Genomic DNA, 19199 nt, shown 5'->3' on the forward strand with positions numbered 1-19199 from the left:
ATCCTCTTTGGTTTCAAACAGAGGCAACCAAAGAGTAGTTCTGGGGAGACTGGTTGGGGAGAGGTTTCTGCTGATCCTCAGGGAAGGAGATAAGGGTAAGGCAGGAGCAAGGACTGAGGGAGAAACAGCATTCAGAGCTGAGGTGGTTGGTGGTGTACCCCAAGGGCTGGGGAAGAGAAGGGCCACAGCTCAGATCCTAAAGCAACCCTACAGAACCCCTCAGTAATAACTCAGACAACACCACAAGTTTGGTTTTTAATTTACACCTAGAGCTCTCAGTCTCTTCTTGGTTCACTTTATGCAAGACAACTGGACCAAACATCATCCTAATGATCCCATTCCCTTGCTGCTTTTCTCCTCATTCTTCCAGCTACCTGATTAAAGATGCTGTGGTGGTCTTTCACTCCCTGCTGAAGAGAGCGTGTACTCCTGCCTCCGTGCTACCTGGCTGGAAAACTTCACTACTTACTGCAGCTCGTGCTGCTGGGAAGTGATCTTTGTGAGAGGCTTCCAGAGCATTTGTGATCACTGCTTTTCCTTCCTTTTCAAGGTATTGCTGTATGGATGCATATTTTTAGGAGAGACTTAAGAAATCTCTTTCATGTAAAACTAAGGCAGACAGAAGTTTGACACAGGAGTGTGAGCCTGGTATTTCTTTTCTTTTTAACTCGCTGAAAACTCGTGTCTGAAGACAGGTTTAAGATGAGCCCATACTTAACAGCAGAAAGGAATTCAGTAGATTCCCAGTTATATCAGTGCTTAAAATTGTATATAGGCATGTATATATATGTGTAGAAATACATTTTTGTGTAATACTTGCCTTAAATGCTGTATTATTAAAGCTCTAGGTAAAGCAGACTGCAGAGGCAGGGGCCCCAGCCTTTGAACTGAGCGGGAAATTGCTACTTCTGGTAGAAATTGTCTTCTGCAAAAGCAGCAGAGAGGAGGCAGGGGAGGGAAGAAGGCTGTGTTTAAGTCTGAAAATAACCTCGGGCTCCCTTGCTCGATGGTGAGGGCTTGGGGACTGTTGCTGCCCTTTCTAGGGAGGCGACCAGGATGCCCCTCCTCAGTGTGGGGTTAAATTGCAGAGTGAGGGGGTGCTGTGCTGAGGCTGAGCCCAAAGCCCCGAGGAGGGATGGTGCTGGTGGGTTTCCTCACAGATGGTTTCTTCGTGGGCCTTTTTTTTTTTGTCACCTTGCGAAGGCGAGGGAGGTGTGTCAGGGGCAGCTCCCAGGCTGCTGAAATCCAGCTGTGGTCCTGCGGAGCAGCTGCACAGCCAGAGGAGCTGGGGTTTGGCCTCGGCCTCAAAGGTGATGTGGGATTTGGGCCAAACTGCCTGTCAAGCTCAGGCCACAAATCCAGCTCAGCAGGTTGGGGAGAGCAATGAGTAACATCTGGCTAATCTCAGGTCTGTGGTGCATCCCCTCCCCTCTTTATTTGTAGTTAAATCGAAGTGAGGAACCAGGGAAGGGGTGGAGGAAGGGAGAATGGGCCAGAGTAATCCTCCTGAGGAGAGGGTCCAGGCAAGGACAAGGCTGAGCTTTGTCCAAGCAGGGTCTGTACAAAGCAGAGTCTCTTCTCACGTTAAATGTGATTTGGCAAACTGTGTGTGTGTGTGTGTGCCAGGAGGCTGGTGTATTCCCAAGCTCTGGGCAAGCTGCTTTGCTTTTCCACTCCCATGTGCACACGCGTTGTCTTGTCCTGTTTGGAAACCGTGACCTCCACTGAAATCTTCAGATCCATGTTGAAAGGCGCTTCAAAGTGCTACCAGAGCCCCCCTACGCTATGGGGGCTCTGTGGACACCTAAAACCGAAAAATTAATGGAGCCCAGGGGAAGGCAGCAAGTTAACAGGGACGGCAGGTCTGACTTCTGGCTTGTCCCTGCTCTACCCTTGGGTGGATGTTTTTCATTTCCCCTTTTCTAGCTAAAAAATAGGGCTACCCAGCCCAGCATAGAGGGTTGGAACAGCCATTTGAAGGTTTTCAGAAACAAACAACCATTTGAGGGGTTTCTGAAAGAAATCTGGCTTTTGACTAAATGGTTTTATCTTCCTGCAAGCAGAAAATAAATATTTCCCTTTTCTTAATGGGAATATTCCATGCAGAAACTAGTGTCTTCCCTCATGTCTTGTCTTTTCCTTTACTCTTTGTGGGCTCCCAGGCGTGCTGTGCCTTCAGAAAGATTTGTTTTCTCTCTCCCTTCCTTCCCGTCAGGATAAACCACTGCTGGTTGGGTCCTTCATATGAAGGTCCTCCTGCCTTTCCCTTGGCTGGGGAGAGTCTTGCTAGTGGGAAGAGTGGGCCCCTACTTGGGAGCAGAGCCGGGAGTGTCACTTCAAGCCAGATCAGGAGTGGCTGGGGATTTGAGTGCATGTAACTGAGCATGTCTAGACAGCCAGGAGCCTGCAGCTGAGAGAGAACAGTGAGTTTTACAGGAGGTCCCTGACGTACAAGGAGAAATCTTTCCTCCCCAATGCACGTGGGGGCCAGATGTTCTGCCTCACCTTCACTGTGGTGATCCCCAGGCTCCCGAGCTGCGTGGGCAGTGAGCAGCAAAAGTGGGATCCTGTTCTCCTGCCCGAGGTGAGGTTTCCCAGGCAGGGACGTGCACACGTGCAACAAATGCAGACAGGACTTGGATGCGTCTGGACAGACAAGGAGCGTGCAGGGAATCTGAGGAACTTCAGGTTTGGTCCATCCACGTAGGGTTCAACTTGGCAGCGGTAGGTCTGGGCTGGGCGGACTCACTGCAAGCCACCAGGCCAGAAAGTATGTGCCAAGCACCTGTCTGCATGGGACTTCCAAACAGCCAAACTTATTTTTTTTCACTTGCAGGTGGAGAAAGAGAAGATTTATATTAAAATTTAAATAATTCATAGCCCTACAGTCAAGAGGCAATATCTATATATAGTGGCAAGCTGTTGTATTTAAGACAAAGGAGCACCTTTCTTGTCTTGATCCTGAGCATTGTCTCATCCACTTTCTAGGGAAGGTGATTTTTTTGTTGGCCTTTGCTCACAAATGCAAAGCTCCGCTGCTGTAGATTACTTTATCAAGGTCAGATCTTTTTTTATTTAAAGTTTTCCCCACTCAGAAACACCAACGAGCTTGGTCTCAGTGAACTGCAATGAGCATCGTCACTCCTCCACCAACTTCCAAACAGAAGCATTGGGAAGAGTTTGTTCTGTAGAAACTCTGAGGATTTTAATTCTCATGAACAACCAAATAAAATACTGGAAACATCTCTAAGATGACATTTCCAGAAAGATTCAGAGATTCAAGTTAATGACTCCACAGTGGTTCCTGTTACTGGAAACATCATGTGTGCCAGCAAATACACCAGAAATTTCCTTGAAAGTCCAAAGTCTTTTAAAGTGATTCACAATGCCAGGCAGACTGGGAAGAGAACTCGGACATTGTTTGCAGGTTTGAAGAACTTGGCTTATTTTGTCTTCAAGGCCTGTGATTAATAAACACAGAACCTGCTAGGAGATAGGGCCCTGGCCCCTCACTCGGCAAGTCTAGATCAATTCCCTGCAGAGGCTGGTGAAACTGCAGCACTGTGCTGTTCTGGATCTGCCTTTTTTTAAGGGAAATTTTTAGAAACAAATCTGGGGGGTTTGGCAGGAGTTCTCCAAAGCTCGTCTGTGTTTAGCCTGTGAGGATAAAGCACCATTAATATCCCTGCGGGTACAGCGGCACTGTCTGTGTCCCTGCATCCCCTGTGCTCTACAAGCAAGGATCAGAGCAGCCAGGTCCTGCCCTTCTGAACTGAAGACATGCTCACAGTGATGGATTTCTTTGAAAAAAACCCAAATATCTTGGTTATGAAGCAAAGAATAAATTCACAATGGGAAACCAAAGCATCTGATGGATGCTGTAGCTCAGGGTTTGCTCTGGCAGCCCTGACAAATGCACACGTTTCCTTCGGTACCCCCATCTGCAGAGCATCAAGCAGCAGTAACTAATAATTTCCAGCCCTGGGGCTTTTATAAACTTCTTTCAAGAGGGATGTGATGGTGGTTGAACACTTATATCTTCACCTGCTGGTGAAGTTGTACTGGGGTCTAATGGGTGTCTCATGCGTCTCAAAGGTTGAGGTTTAAGTGTTTGTTTCACTAGAATCAGCAGGTTTTGCTGTGGTTTTGTTCCTGTTGACAGAGTGTCACTGTAGGATTATGCACTGACATTGAGTTGCCTCCTGCTTTCCTTGTGAGCTGTCCTGAGCCCCTCCGTTGTAAAAACCCAAAGCACCATCAGCCTCAAGCAATTGTTCTGCATGTTTCTGATGATCTACTGGCTTCCCAAAAACCAACCTGCAGGCTGTGTTGAAGGGCCCTGTGGAAAGCAAAGGGCAGAAACTGTCCCAGCGCCAGTGGCTGGGTATAGCAGGATGCTGCGGGTGGAGGGAGTGAGGGAAGATGGACACATGGATGGGAACCCAGGTGGATGAGCCACTGTTAATAGGTTTTTGCTGGGCTTTGGTGGCTCTAGAGGCTTGTGGGTCAGAGCACATTTAGACAATGCTGTGTCTGAAAGCAGATGGGTGAGGAGATGGCTGCTGAGAGCCTGTACTGCCTATGATGGTGCCTGATCCTGCTGCGGTGGGGCTCCCCAAACCTCCCTCCTCGGGGCAGGGCTTGGGAGCTCAGTCCAGAAGGGCTCGGGGCTTAAGGGCCACCTTAGATCCACAGGTCCAAGACACAAGGGATCAAAAACCCAGCCCAGGCTGCTAGATGCCAGCCTGGTTTGAGCTTGTGTCCAACCAACACATCTCTCCCAAGATTGTGTCTCATCTTCATTTTTGAGTCACTTGGAGAGGAATAGCCCTGACTTCCCTTGGAGGCTGTCCTGTCCCTACTCACCCTCCCCATGAATGAGGTGTACCTCCTTGTTTCATCGAGTCTGGCCCTGCTTTTCAAACATCCTCCTTCAAAACAGCCTACAAACCCTTTAGTTCTCAAGTTTTTTTATGTTCAGGTGCATGAACATAGTCAAGCCACTGTCAACCTTCTTTCCCATAAGCTTAAGCAGAATGAGATCCTTATGAGCCTTTCTATATAGTATTTTCTCTGCCCTTAAAACTATTTCTGTGCTTGTTCCATGCTTTTTCAAATTTCTCTCCTAGATCTGTGCATGCGTGTTTGCTCTGAGCTGCTCAGTGGGATACAGAAATGTAAGATCACATCCCGTCCTTGCAGCCACCCTGTTCATACCTGCAAGGCTCTGGACAACTGGCAAGTAATGGGGGTTTTGGGTTTGGATGAGCTGAACCAGGTGGAATTGGGGCTCCCCTGGCTGCAGGCCCCAACCCTGAAGCCCCCCCTTGCCATCAGCCCCGTTCCCAGGGCTGTGCTCAGCCTGCCAAACGAGCCTGTTTGTTCTAATAATGTCCTGCCTCCCTTGTTACTTGACACTCTGCATGCACTCAGCAGTGATGCTCAGATGGATTTCCAGCTCATTAATAGCAAGGTCCCCAGGCAGCAGTTCAGTGCGGATCCCTGCTGCGCCCCGGGAAGCCCCCCCAAGCCAGAGCCTGGTATTGACCACTCCATAAGGCACTTAGCCTCTGTTTATTGGTATTTTGCTGTCCTGCTTTCAAATGTCAGGGCGTTCGAAGTCCAAAAGCCTCCTGGAAGTCTCTCCACATTCCCTACAGCGTGCTGGGCTGTTGGTAAACCTGAGCATTATCTCATTAAGAATGAGAGCACATGAGTCCGATGCTTATTTCCTACACAACCACCCGGTGGAACCAGTTGGTTTTGCATTTCTTTATTCTTTGAGTTGAATCCTGCACAAATGCATGTGGTTTTCTACCTGGGACAGACATTTGGTGGGAAGCAGCCTGGCTTAACCCTCTTGCTGTATTTTGTTTCTGGATCCACACTAAACCATCTTTCTGTTTTTCTAGAATTTCCTTGCTATCCACAATTAATTAGATATTATTAGCAGCACAGTGTCAGCTGCCGCTTGGCTCTGGGAGGTTTCTCACCTCTGTTTTTTTACAGGAGAGGAGCCGTGATGTGCAGGGATGACTGACCGCTGCTTCCACTAGTGCCAGTAAGAAATGATCTCCTTCACCCAGTCTGTTAATGCACGAGCACTCTGTACCCAGGCGTTTGCTTTCTACTTCCCTATATTTCTCTTTTCTTCCCCGCCTCCCCTGCAGTGATAACATCAAACTATGTACTCCAGGATTTACAAGGTAAAGCTGCTCCTTAGAGAATACTACAGCAGCAATCAAAGTCCCAGTAGCTTTTATTCCCCGGTGATTAGCTGGGTGCTCGCACCGGCCCTGCGCTGTGCCAAGCGACACATCAGTTTTATTTAGTTGGATTATGCAAAGCATTTTGCTGCGCAATGGCAGGACGAGGCAGACACCTGCCACGGCAGCTGGGATTATCTCCATTGTCACTCAGATTTAGGGAGCACTGAAAACAGCTTGTTGGGGATGGAGAAACCCGTGGGCAGGTCAGGATGCTGGGGTCGGGGGGGGGCACTGGTACTCTCCAGGGATGCTCACTGTGTTGCTGCATGGAGTTTTGCTTTAATTCCCTCAGCAGGAGCAGAAATCAAAGGTTGTTTTTTTCCTTCTGTCTGGGCCTGGGTGCAGGATGCAGCCATGGGAAATGGGGATTCATCCTGTCCCCATATCCAGCTCCTGGGAGCAGTGCTGACTCATTCAACAAGCCCTGTCACCTAGAAGAGCTTTTTTCTAGAATTTTACCTGCAGGTTTATGGCCATCTCCTGCTTTTCTAACAGATCCAAATCCAGCAGCACAATGAGGTACTTGACACACACCCCATCTCAGTCCCTGCACCACTCTTGAGTGTAGAACAGGGACTTCCGAGGGCGTTGGGTGCCAGATGGGATTTTGGGTGATGAGGCAGATTTCCTGGAGCTTCCCACCAGCTACTGTGGCTTCATCCTGATTTTTTTCTTTTTTTTTTTCCACTTTATCTGTTTTGTTTTAAGGATTAACATCTGGATCTGTGTGAATGTATCAGAATTGCAGCTATCTTTTCTTTTCCTGTTTTAAAGCCCATGTGCTTGCAGGGAGAAACACAAACCCAAGGAGAAGATACATCAAAAGAAAGCCAAATATAGAACATTAAAAAAAAAAAAAAGACAATTTTGAATAATAACAATGTATGAGTGAGTTTCTAAAAAAATGATGACTTTGAAGCCAGTCTCATGACTTATGAATATTTAGAGCTGACAGTCCTGGATACAGGCTTTTCCTTGAGCTTATTTGGAAAAGTGGAACTAAACTCGAGTGCAAAGCTGAGACTGTGATGAACTCAAAGCAACACAGCCTAACAGGGCATGTTAGAGTTGCGTGAAAGCAGTTTCTTTAGTTTTGGGGGTTTAGCAGGAGGGTGATGTTTCCCCAGGATGTGCTGGGGTCTTGGGAAGCAGCCCACCCTATTAAACCTGCTCCTTTGAGCATTTCTGGGTGTAGTTCTGTGCCTGGAACGGGGATGTTTTACTCTTGGCTGTATCCTTACCTGCCCTAGGAGACCCATATGGTCTTCCTAAAATGCTGTGAGATGTCAGAAGAGAGTAATCTTGGGGTTTATTGATGTACAGGGGAAGAATGCTGCCAGTTTTTGGTGCTTTGGAGAGCCAAGGCTGCAAGCAGGTCTTAATAAAAAGGAAGGGCTGGAGGAGACTGCTGATGAACAGGCTGGAATTCCCCATTTCCTTGTGTATCCCCGGGTTTTGGGTTCGGGATATGGGATGCAGTTGTGGGTATCACCCATGTGTATGATGTTTATTGTGTAATTTCCATCAGAATTCAGCTTCTTGGTAGGAATACAGTTCAAGGATTTGCTGAACTTTAAAAATTATTCTTTTTAAGGCTGAACTTCTAACGTGGGTGTATGGAAATGCGGCGTGTGCAGAGGCCAGACGTGGGGGCCGCGGAGGAGTGGAAGGGTGCAGGAAGGCTTGTGGCTGTTTGAGTCCTTAGGGACTCGTCAGCTTGTGCATGGGATAGCTGGTGATTCTGTGCTGCTCCCCTCGGTGTGCTGTGCTAGTTTGCAGCGCTCGTGCTGTGGCATCTGTGAGCTACGGGGGGTGGGGACACACAGCACGGTTGTGTCACGGTGGGGGACCAGCACTTATGCTATGTGGGTGCAGCACCCACTGTGTGCCCTTGGGCCCATACACATGGGTTCCCTCCAACGTACCCTGCCAGAACGCTGTTACCAAATGTTGTTGAACCCACCTAGGGAGAAGCGGGGCTCTGAGGCAGCCCCAGACCCTGCACCACAGTATGTGAGATGCTGCAAGACCATCGAAGTGGCTTCGTTCAGCCAGAGCCACCGTGCTGCTCATCAGCAAAGCTCAGACACGGCATCCCCAGCTCTGCAGCGCCCTGTCAGCCCAGGCAGAATCACAGAATCATCAAGGTTGGAAAAGCTCTTGAAGCTCCTCTAGCCCAACCATGAACCTCCCCCTGACCATTCCCAACTCCCCCAGATCCCTCAGCGCTGGCTCAGCCCGACTCTTCAACCCCTCCAGGGATCCCGGGGACTCCCCCCTGCCCTGGGCAGCCCATTCCAACGCCCAACAGCCCTTCTGCACAGAAATCCTTCCTCAGAGCCAGCCTGACCCTGCCCTGGGCAGCTTGAGGCCATTCCCTCGGGGCCTGGCGCTGGCTCCTTGGCTCCAGAGACTCATCCCCCCTCTCTGCCCCCTCCTGGCAGGGAGTTGCCGAGGGCCAGGAGGTCTCCCCTCAGCCTCCTCTTCTCCAGACTGAACCCCCCCAGTTCCCCCAGCCGCTCCCCAGCAGACCTGTGCTCCAGACCCTGCCCCAGCTCCGTTGCCCTTCTCTGGCCACGCTCGAGTCATTCAATGGCCTTTTTGGGGTGAGGGGCCCAAAACTGAACCCAGGAATCGAGGAGTAAGATCCCTTCCCTGTCCCTGCTGGCCACGCCAGTGCTGACACAAGCCAGGATGCCATTGGCCTTCTTGGCCACCTGGGCACACTGCTGGCTCCTGTTCAGCCGGCTGTCAATCAACAATTCTCAATCATCAGTTTTCATCAGAGATTTACTGCTTTCCTCCCCTCACCAAAGCCATTTTGCTTTTACACTGTGGGCTGCTTGGGCTTCATCACGGCTGCACTGTAACTCACAGGAGAACATCAGCACGATGGAGACAGTGGCCAAATCCACCCAGCTTCCAGCAGATGTTCAGCTCCTGCAATATATAGTGCTGTGTGGGTGCAGGTGATGCTCTTGCTGTCTAGCATCAGCCACTGTGCTGAAAAATAGACACCCCCTCACCCCCCCAAAAAAAAATCCAGAGGGTTTTTCCAGGTGACTTTGGCAGGAGGAAAAGTGGGGCTCAAATAATGAAACGAAGGCACAGCTCAAGGTCTTGCTGGAGGCCGTTGTGATAAAGGTTCTGGGATGCTGCAAGAGGACTGTATTTGCAAGGAAATATTTGCTGTAATAAATAAAGTGATTATACATTTTTCCAGATGTATTTAGGGCTACGAGGCTAAGAGGAAATTCCTAGCTGAATTCCTGTCTGTGGGATAACACTGTTTCCATGGTCTTCCCTGCCAAGAATCACTTAATTATGAGTAATTAAAAAAAACAACCCCAAAACAGGGCTTTGATTTGGCTTTAAAATGGTGAGGGATTTGGGGACAGGAAAACAGAATAAGGGAATAAACAAAAAATTGAACTAAGTGACCTCCTGTGAGGGTGGGACTCGGCAAAGAGGGGAATGCTGGAGGGAAAAGGGATCCTGGGGGCAAGGGGCTGCTGCTTATCAGGGCAGGGATTTTGGCCACGGATGAGCAGTGTCTGGTACAGCACGATCCTGTACTCATATTGGAGCCAGGGATGCATTTTGGTTCCTTAATAAAGCACAGCTCCTCCTTGCCAGAAGAGTTGTTAATTGTGTCATTTCCTTCTTTATCCTACCTGGCAGGCAAAATCTCTTTTCTGGAGGGATTTGGAGCCTCTGCGAAGGACCAGAGGCCACTGCCTCACTGCTGTGTGGAAAGATGCAGGAAAACCTGACGTGTTCGGATGGAGGCTGGTTCTTAGATGAGGTGAAAAGCCCAAGCCCTGGAGTATTTGTGGTCAAAAGTTTGGGGGATTCATTTAATTTTCCCTTCCCTGCCAGGCATTTGAGTACGGACCCTCCAGAATATAACATTTAAAGCAGCAAAAATGATACCGACGTTTAACTTTACCCCTGAGAAATTAAAGGTTTTGCTCGACACTCATCTTATAGAAAATGGGGGTGCATTTAGTTTTGAGTTTTCCATCTCTCAGGTACGGTTTGAAAAGTTGGGTTGAAAATGTCTTTTGCTGACTGTTTGCCCTGGAGATGGGCTGTTGGGCTGAGTCATCCTGGCTTAAAATGGTTTTATTTTGAAAGTGCTTGAAAACCACACAGTGATCTGGGGCCGTTAAACGCCTGTGCTGGTTTTTGGGGAGTGATTCCTTTGGCTGGCAGGTTGGGGCGGCCCAGTGCTGCCTGCAGGCCCTGCCTGCTGCTGCCTGCACCTATTCAGAGATGCTTTAGTGAAGCATAAACCCAGGTGGGATGTTTGTGTGGTGCATCCGTGTTACCCCTACTCCTGTAACTCGGAGACCCACAGCGCCAACGGGACAGGGAGGGTTTGCACATGTGTGTTTAACCCTGCCAGGGCTGGGGTTTTTAGGTGCTGGCAATAATTATTCCTGTCCCGTGCTGGTGTGGGTGCCCTGAACCCCCGACATAGGATTTGTATTCGTAAGGGATGCATGTGTTACAAGGAGATACACATTGATACCGTGCACGGCAAAGCCTGGTGGGGGCAACCTCCCAGCCTTTGGAAACGTTCCTGGTTTTGTGGGACAAAGGGAGAGAGCTGGAATTGATGGAGGGAAAATATGATGTTGAGGGAAATGGGTGGGGGAGGATGGAAAAGGAGGGACAGGCTGATCCTTTTGCATGTTTAGGTTATGATAGCCCTGAGGGCAATAAAACAAGCATGAGGTTGGGATGCAGCCTGTGTCCATAATCTCTTTCCTTAGGGGTTTGTCCACCAGTTTGGGTGTGTGGCCCAGCTTCCATCCAGCTGAGGGGAAAGGTGGGAGGGGGTGAGGAAAAGTGCTTGTGCTGATCACACCTCTCCAAGCTCAGAGTTATGGCTGCATAAATGACCTCCAGCTCACAGAAATATGTTGCTATTTTGCTTCAGCTGTCAAGGGAAAAAAAAAAAAAAAAAAAGGTTCAGACAAGGGATGCTGAACAAAGATGTCCCTGTGCCTCTGCATCCCTGTCCTCACCCAAGATGCAAGTTCATGGGCCAGAGGCAGTAAAAGAAAGGTGATGGGTGTCACCCACTGTCCATATGGGTGTTTGGGTGTCTAATACAGAGGGCATGTGATAATGTAATGTTTCTCAAACGAGAAGCTGCAGCACGATGCTACCCTGGGTTCCTCGGTAGCTGCCCAGGTGCAGCCGCCGGGCTGGAGAGGAGCCAGGGATGGCAGGGAGCCGCACGGCAAGGGCTGGCTGCTGCTCAAAAAGCAAGTTTTACAGCAGATACTGAGTTTTGCCTTATCTGCTTGTGCTAAAGCTACAATCTTTTTCAAAAGAGACCGAAATCCAACATAACCAGGCTTTTCATGTTTGATTCAAGGTACTTATGTTCCCGTTTAATTAAAATTTGGGCAGAGGTGGGACTGCGAAGTGCTGGGCTTGCTGGGTGGGGGCAGATGCGCCCATCTGCCAAGCACAGGGGGGATGGGGTGCCCATGTACCCACAAAATGCTTCCTTAGCAAACGTGCTGGGGGGATCTGTGTAGGATGCCTGAATCCTGGAGCTCAGGGAGGGGACAGCCAAATAAATGCCTCCTCATTGCTGAAACCAACTGTCAAGGCAGAGAAATCTGGGAAAGCCAAACGTTTGGTGGCCCGATGGGAGACACTGGTTGAAGTTTGCACTCTGCTTTTGTTCAAACAGCCACGAGCATCCTCTCGGAGACTGATTCAGTATCTGCCCATCGTCTCTCTAGGATGACCAGGAGTAACAGCTTATATCTGCACTCCCTAGCTGTAAAACTCTTTTAAACCTTTTGCAAAAAGCCTGTAGGTTTTTAACAACATACCTATTATGAAAAAAGTCACAGCGACTGTCTCGAGCAGCCTTGGCTGTGATCTTTAGCTGCCTGGGAGAGAGCCATCGGCACGGATGCAGGCGGAATAATAAGGACTCCCGCGGTTCCAGAGGACAGGACAATATATTTTTGCAGGGCAGTAAAACCTGCTCGATGCCAGCTCCGAGCCGGGCTCTGATCCACTCCCTCCTTGCTGCCAGGTATGGCATTTTGTGGCTTCAGCCCTGCACGTTAGTTCTGTACAGCACATTCCTGATATCCCCTCCTCGCAGAGGTTTTTGAGGTGGAAGTGATGCAGAGCAGGGGTTTGCCTGCACCCCACAGTTTTCAGGCAGCTGTTGAAAGAGACTCTTATCGCAGAGCTTTCAGTTTGTGTTTAATCTTCCCCCCCCCATCTAAATCATGGGGGAAGGTTTTATATACGGCTCTGACAGCGCCGAACAGCTCTACCGGAGAGGGATGCGGGGAATTTATAGCGCACCGACTGCTGCCGGTTAATATGCAGGCAAGGTGCCGAGTGGTGAAGGATTTCTGGGTTTATCAGAGGGGAGTACGAATGTAAGGCAGAAGCTGGCTGGGGATCCTCCCAGCTCAGGAGGTTTAACCTGCAGGACTGAAGGCTTTTAAGGCGAGTGTATGGGGATTGCTGTGAGGGATGGCTGGGCACCCCATCCTCTTCTGGGGACTGGGGAGGGCATGTCCCAGTGGGGGATGCACAATTGTTTGATGTCAGGCAGCTGCACTGGGAAGGAGGTGAGAGATGAACTGGGTTTTGGGGGTGAGATTTGATGCCCAGCACCTCAGGAGCTGCATCCTGACCCTGAGCAGGGCTGGATGAAGGTGCAGGACGGGAGCAGAAAGCACCTGCATTTCCCTCTTGCTATCCCAGGCTCTTGCACAGCACTGGCAGTGCCCTGGTCCATCACCTTAAACCAATAAAAAACAGCCCATGCTCGAGCCCAGCTGGGTTTTGCAGGTGGAAGGAAAGGCTGATCTTGTCCTGAGCTCAACAGAGGCTGTTCCCTCCTGGCACCAACCCTTTCCTGACCACGCAGACCTACTGGCACGCTGCTTTAATTAGTGTGGTGGGGGCTTTCCTGCAGCACCCCCTGCTCTGCACCTCATCCCCAATCTCTGCCCACAAGTTCTGCACCCAGACACTGCCTTCATGTCTGCTTTTTCATTTTAATCTCTTGTACTCTCCGTATCTTTGAGTCCTCACCAGCTTGGCAACGTCTTTTTTTTTTTTTTTTTTTTTTCTGACATGGAAGTTTTATTGGAATAAAAGTAGATTTTTATCTCCCAAGCCTGTTTATTAAACTCTCTCCCTTCTTTCACAGTAAGCTACCACCCACCCTCCTGGACGTTTGTTGATTCAAATCAGGTTTAATCAACTCACAATATTGGACACAGGAGAATTGGATTTCTGAAAGCCCAATAAAGTTGTGCCACTGCACTGTACCGTAGCTTGAGGAGCTCAGATTTCATCACATCATGTCGGCTTGCCGCAAGAAACAGCCCATAAGAAACTCATCTACTGTGCTCCAGCAAGCTGCTAAAAATGGATGAAGCCTCTCCTGAAGAAATATTGACTATTAGTATTCTTATTAACATTCTGCTGTCAGAAATGACCAGTGGTAATAAATACGGCTGTATCTTTTCATCGTTGTGCCCATTCATCACTGTCTGGCTGAGCTTCCCTCGGTGCTAAGGCACACTCCTCATCGCCGCACGTGACCCCTCTCTTCACCCCCCCCATCTCCTTGCCCAAAAGGAGCTGTGTGCCCTCATGCTGTGACCTTTAATTTTTTATATTTGTTTTCTTTTTTCTTTTTGATGGAGCAAGCAGCAGAGCAAGAAGGAGCCCCTGAAAACAGCTCGCTCCACGTCTCCCCTAGCAGAAGGTCCCGCAGAGATGGGAAAGAGCAGGACGTGGTCCAAGCACCTGCGATGCTACTTCTCGCCTGTAATTAGATGTCCATAGTTATAACGAGGAATATTGGTAGACTTGGATTAGCCTCACGTCTTATTTCTTCCCTAATCTTGGGTGAGCTATAGCGCTAGGGTAAACCAAGCTGTATTTTTGGCACTGCTTTGAACTAAGCCCAGCAGAGCTGGCTTTGCCCCGTGCCGCTGCCCAGCACCAGCCTCCGTGTGCCGCTGCAAACCTTCCCAGGGCTGCATGTAAACCTGGTCTGGGCACTGATCCGAATTAAACCAACCCTTTTCTCTTTTCTTTGCAGGCTGGTTTTAATCCCAGGAAGCTCCCTGGTCTGGCTGCATGCATCTGCAGGATGGCATCAGTTGTGTACAGGAGGAGAGTAAGAGGTGCTGGGAGCAGAGGGAGGAAAAGTGCTTTTTTAGGTATTAAAGAAACTGAAATGATGGTGTGAAACAGCAGATCTGGGCTTGACTCTTTGCCCAGAAGCGTTACCTGGATGAGAGCAAATGCCAGCAAAATCCTTGTTTACAAACTCATTTCAAGGCGGGCGAGGGCCCCGTGTCTCGTTTAATTCTGGCAAGGACACGACTCCCCTCGCTCGCTGCAAAACCAGCCGCTGAGGAAACACGCGAGGTAATAATGATGATGTGATTAATCCCGAAGGGGAGCCGAGTCACATATTAACAAACGTTGTTTCCCAACACGGGGCAAAGGGAGGGTGAACTTACCACTGCAGACCTGGCCCTTTCTTTCCTTCCAAATTCTTCTTGGTGCTCCGTTTCACCACTCTTTTTTGCTTGGCTCGTGGTGTTTAGCTTTGCCCGAGCAGGTAGGGTTGCAGGAGCCTGGACTACTCCTGCCTGCACTAGAGGGAAAATCCCACGGGATGATTTATGCATTTAACACCAACTGATTGCGAAGTGGCTGGTGCTGCATGGAGGGATGGTTCTTGGAGACAAGCAGCTCCAGGCAGGCTCTGCTTTTTGGCACAAGCGATGGTGTAGGCCCTGGATGTATTTTGGTGCTCTTGGCTTGATGGTTTGAAGGAGATGGCGGCTGCTCTGAGGGTGAGGGGTGGTCCCTGGCTGGGGGATGGCTGTACCTTGTCCCACGGAGTCAGCGTGCAGGGGTCCCTTGGCCACGTCCTTCTCCAGGGTCTCTGCTCACCGCAGTGATGCTTCATAAACTCCTCCGAAGGCAGAAATCCTCCCCAAAGGGGAGCTCAGCCACCAGCCCCACCTGTGGTGACTGTGGCCTTGTCTCTGCGAGTGTGGGCAGTGCCAGAGGGTGGCCGTGCCCTGATGGCGACACAAATGAGCAATTGGGCAATAACACAGCTCTTGCTGGTTGCCAAAAGTAGCCTCTTTCAAGCTTAATAAATTTGTATTAGCATCATGTCTGCAGTCTAGCATGTTCCCACATCCCTGTGACAGGGCCACAGGTCCCCAGGGAGGGGACACAAGGGCTTTCTCTCATGTGTAGTCCCAGGGGGAGGCAGCATCCTGCAGTGCTGTGCCCTCCACCTTCTGCCAGGCTGGGAACAGAGCCTGCGGAGCCAAATATTCACCTGTGGATATAAAGCAAGAGCTTTTGGGGGTCCGTACCCACAAAATCAGACCTCAGGAGGTTTGGGCTGGGGACTCGGCCCCAGTCGTGCATTTAGCTGTGGGGTGATGGCATCAACCTATGGGTGATGACCCAACACACCAACGTGGCTGTGGCCAACAGGAGCGTCCCAGACGGGGCTTTGCTGCTCTGGAGGAATTAAATATTCAGTAAGCAGCAAACGAGCTGTCTCTGCTGCTGAAAAGCAGTGTTTTAATTGCTGGAAACTGGTACTTACTGGCCAGCCTGGAGTAAAAAAATGCTGTAAAGTTTATTTTGGAGGACAGCTTAAAGCCAGGCAGGGGGTTTAGAGCAGGTTTTCCCCCCAAGGCATCAGTGGCCATTAATTATCCAGAGGCAAAAGCATGGGGACGTGGTCCAGATTTCCTCCTCATGGTGTGTCTTGGGGGGGGTCCACGGAGCTATTCCTGCAGGACATCTCCAGCAAACCCCTCCGGCTCCCCTCATGGGTCTGGAAATTAAATCCAAGCCAATTTCTAGGTGTCCCGACCCACCCAGTGCAGAAACTGGCTGCTCTGAAATAAATCAGCTGTGGCGCGGAGGCAAGGTGATACGAGCGGGGAGATTGGATTAAGGAGTGAAGGTGGACAAGACAGATGGTGGGGTGGGAAGGGATGAAATGGGCTGGTGGAAATCGAAAGGGAAAAGATGACAAGGACGCTGGGCTCACTAAAAAAGACAAAGTGCTGGGATTTTCCTGCAGGGAGCTGGGAGGAAAACAAAATGCAGAGGAATGTGTTACCCTGCTGCTGATCTTGGTTGCTTTCGGGATGTGATGGGCTTTGCTGGGCAGAGCACAGTGGGACCTGGCCCCGCCATGGTCCCAGCCCAGCAGGAATAGGTTTAATTTTTAATTAAGGAGTGGTGTAACCCATTTATTAAATGTTTTGAATGGCTTCAGCGTGAATTAAGGTCAAAATACAATTCCTAACATGCTATGATACAGGATTAGCTTTATTGATCTCCTGTGTGATTTGTAGGAGCCTCCATCATTATTTTGACAGCTTTATCCTACAGTAATAGACTTCCTTTTAGATAATTGCAGTCACTATGTTCGTTTTCAATCTTCTGTAGGACTTCTTAGATAATTACACTTAGATCATGTTTCTATCTTTAGTCATACATATTCAATAAACTTTGGATAACAGCACTAATTATTTTAACACTGTAATTTTAAGGCTTACCAAAACAAGTTCAAGGGTTAATTATACAAGAAAATGTTCCTCTTATAAAATGAGTGTCACAACAGATTTTAAAGAAACAAACGTCTACTTTAGGGAAGTGAAAAGGAGAATAGGTAATGTTAGTAGGTAACAAAAGTTATTTAAAGTTGTTAAGTTTTATGCGTCTCATTTGAATTTATACCTGTTTCTCAGCCTAGCACATCCCTGGCAGGTCCTGGAGGGGTCCCCAAGGGCTGCCGGGGGAAGTGCTGCCACCTCCTTCACCCGATCAAGCATTGTGGGTGTCTGAGACTATTAATTAGGCTTTGCCATCAGCTGCGAAGACTGGAGATTCCCCCTCCAGAGCAAGCACAGGCAGGTGCTTATAGCTGATGCTCTGGCCACCTCCAGGATCAGAAATATCTTTGCATCTCCTCAGACCAGAGCGATCTCTCCCTCCAGTCCCTGGTCATTAAAAGGAAATTAATTTCGCTGGGCACTGAAGTAAGTGAACTCTCTTTCTGGTCTGTTATGACTGTTAACCAGCTAGATCTCACTTTAATAGCTTATTTAAAGCACTAGGCCTCTGACAGCCCAGGTGATGGATGGAGCTGTCAGCGTCTGCTTCGTTTGGAGAGGAGAGGAACATCTCTTAAACTAGAAGCTCTATAAATCAAAAGGATGAAAATCAGCGAGTGCATTTTTCTGGACAGGGGCCTCCTTCTCCCTGCGGAGTGTAACAGCCACTAAATTGAGGTTGGATTTATTGGGTCTGAAACCCCTTTCGACAGGCGCTTTCGCAGCTGGAATGGAAGAGAGCGGGTCGGGAGTGGCAAAGCTGGCTGGCATCCGAACCGAGTGCCATCTCCGTCACAAACCCCAACCTCAGGCACCCTCGCTGTGCTCACCAGCAGCCCCTCAATGGCAATTTCAGAGCAATTGTTTGTGGACACAGAGCACCACTGCTCTTCCCCACGGTCAAGGCTCCCCAAGTCCCGTGTGCTCCCTGGAGGTTTGGCAGCACCAGCCCCATCACACTTGTGTTAATGGAAAAGGAGCGGTGTCAGATTTTGCACAGGGAGATGGTTCTGCATCCTTCCTCGCCATGGAAAACACAAAACCCCTCGTTCAACCCGTAGAGCTCAAGCAGAAAGCAAACTCTGGGGTTTTTCCAGCCACAAAACCACCGTCATATGGCACGAAGTTGACCAACATACCAAATATTAGCAGGGCAGACTGTTATTGCTTCGGGCTCTGGCAGGTTTGAGACCCTGGTAGCACTAGAGCCTTTCATCCATGTTTTTTTCCAGGCTGCCTTTCCCACAAAGCTGAGGGACAGGAGCAGAACCTCCCTCCCCAGATGTGTTATTTGCAGTGCCTTAGTTTTGTTTAATATTGAAAGCCGTTTACAACGCGGCTCTGACCTAGATTGGGAGCTCGTCAGGGGAAGGCTGGCTCTGGCACGGGAGGGTTGGGGAGCAGCCAGCGGAGGCAGGGCCTGTGCCTCGCCCAGGAGTGCTGCTGTGAGAAAATAATCATTGAGGGTGGGAATTAACCCACTTAATCAGCGGTGCTCTCGGGTTGCTCCTCAGCAAGCGCTCGGAGGTGACTTGAGGTGTGCTGCTCCTGCTCGGCCCTGGCGGTCCCCATGGCTGCTCCCATCCTTGCCTTGCTTCCAGGATTGCAAACTGGACTTTTTTTCCTTTCCCCCCCCCTTTAATTTTCCCCCCCCTTTTCTTTTTCTGTTTTGTTTTTCTCCCACCCCTTCTGCTTTTCCATTTCCCTTTTTTCCCTTTCCCTTTTTCTTTTTTCCTTTTCACTTTTCCTTTCCTTTTTTCTTTTTCCTCTTTCTCTTTATTCCCCTTCATCCCTTTCCCTTGCTTTGCTGGGGCTCCACCTGAGCAGCTCCCAGCTCTACGGCAAACACCCTGCCCTGCCACGCCAGGCAAGCAGAGTTTGGACTCAAACGATGGACATTTGTTTGAAAACACTACCAAATTCCTCATATTTAGGTCAAAATTTTCATTTTTAAAAACTTCCCAACATGAAAGTGCATGCTTAAAAATTTCAGAAGTGCTGTCACATCGCCCTGGGATAGGTGTCTGTAATGACCTTTGAAAAGATTTACTTTTTATATTTTACTTTTTCTCCTCCAAAAACATAAGCATGTGCCCAGCTGCCATGGGGCTGCCAGGGCTGTTGTCCTGGGGTCTGTGTAAGCTGTACCTGCTTCGATTTGAGCAGAGCATGCACCAAGGATGTTTCAGGGGTTCCCCCTAAGGGGACCCGTTGGTGGGGAGGGGGCACAGGGGTCAGCTGGGCCTTCCCCCCC

This window comes from Athene cunicularia (assembly GCF_003259725.1).
Source record: "Athene cunicularia isolate RWA chromosome 5 unlocalized genomic scaffold, athCun1 chr5_part1, whole genome shotgun sequence".
Taxonomy (NCBI): Eukaryota; Metazoa; Chordata; class Aves; order Strigiformes; family Strigidae; genus Athene; species Athene cunicularia.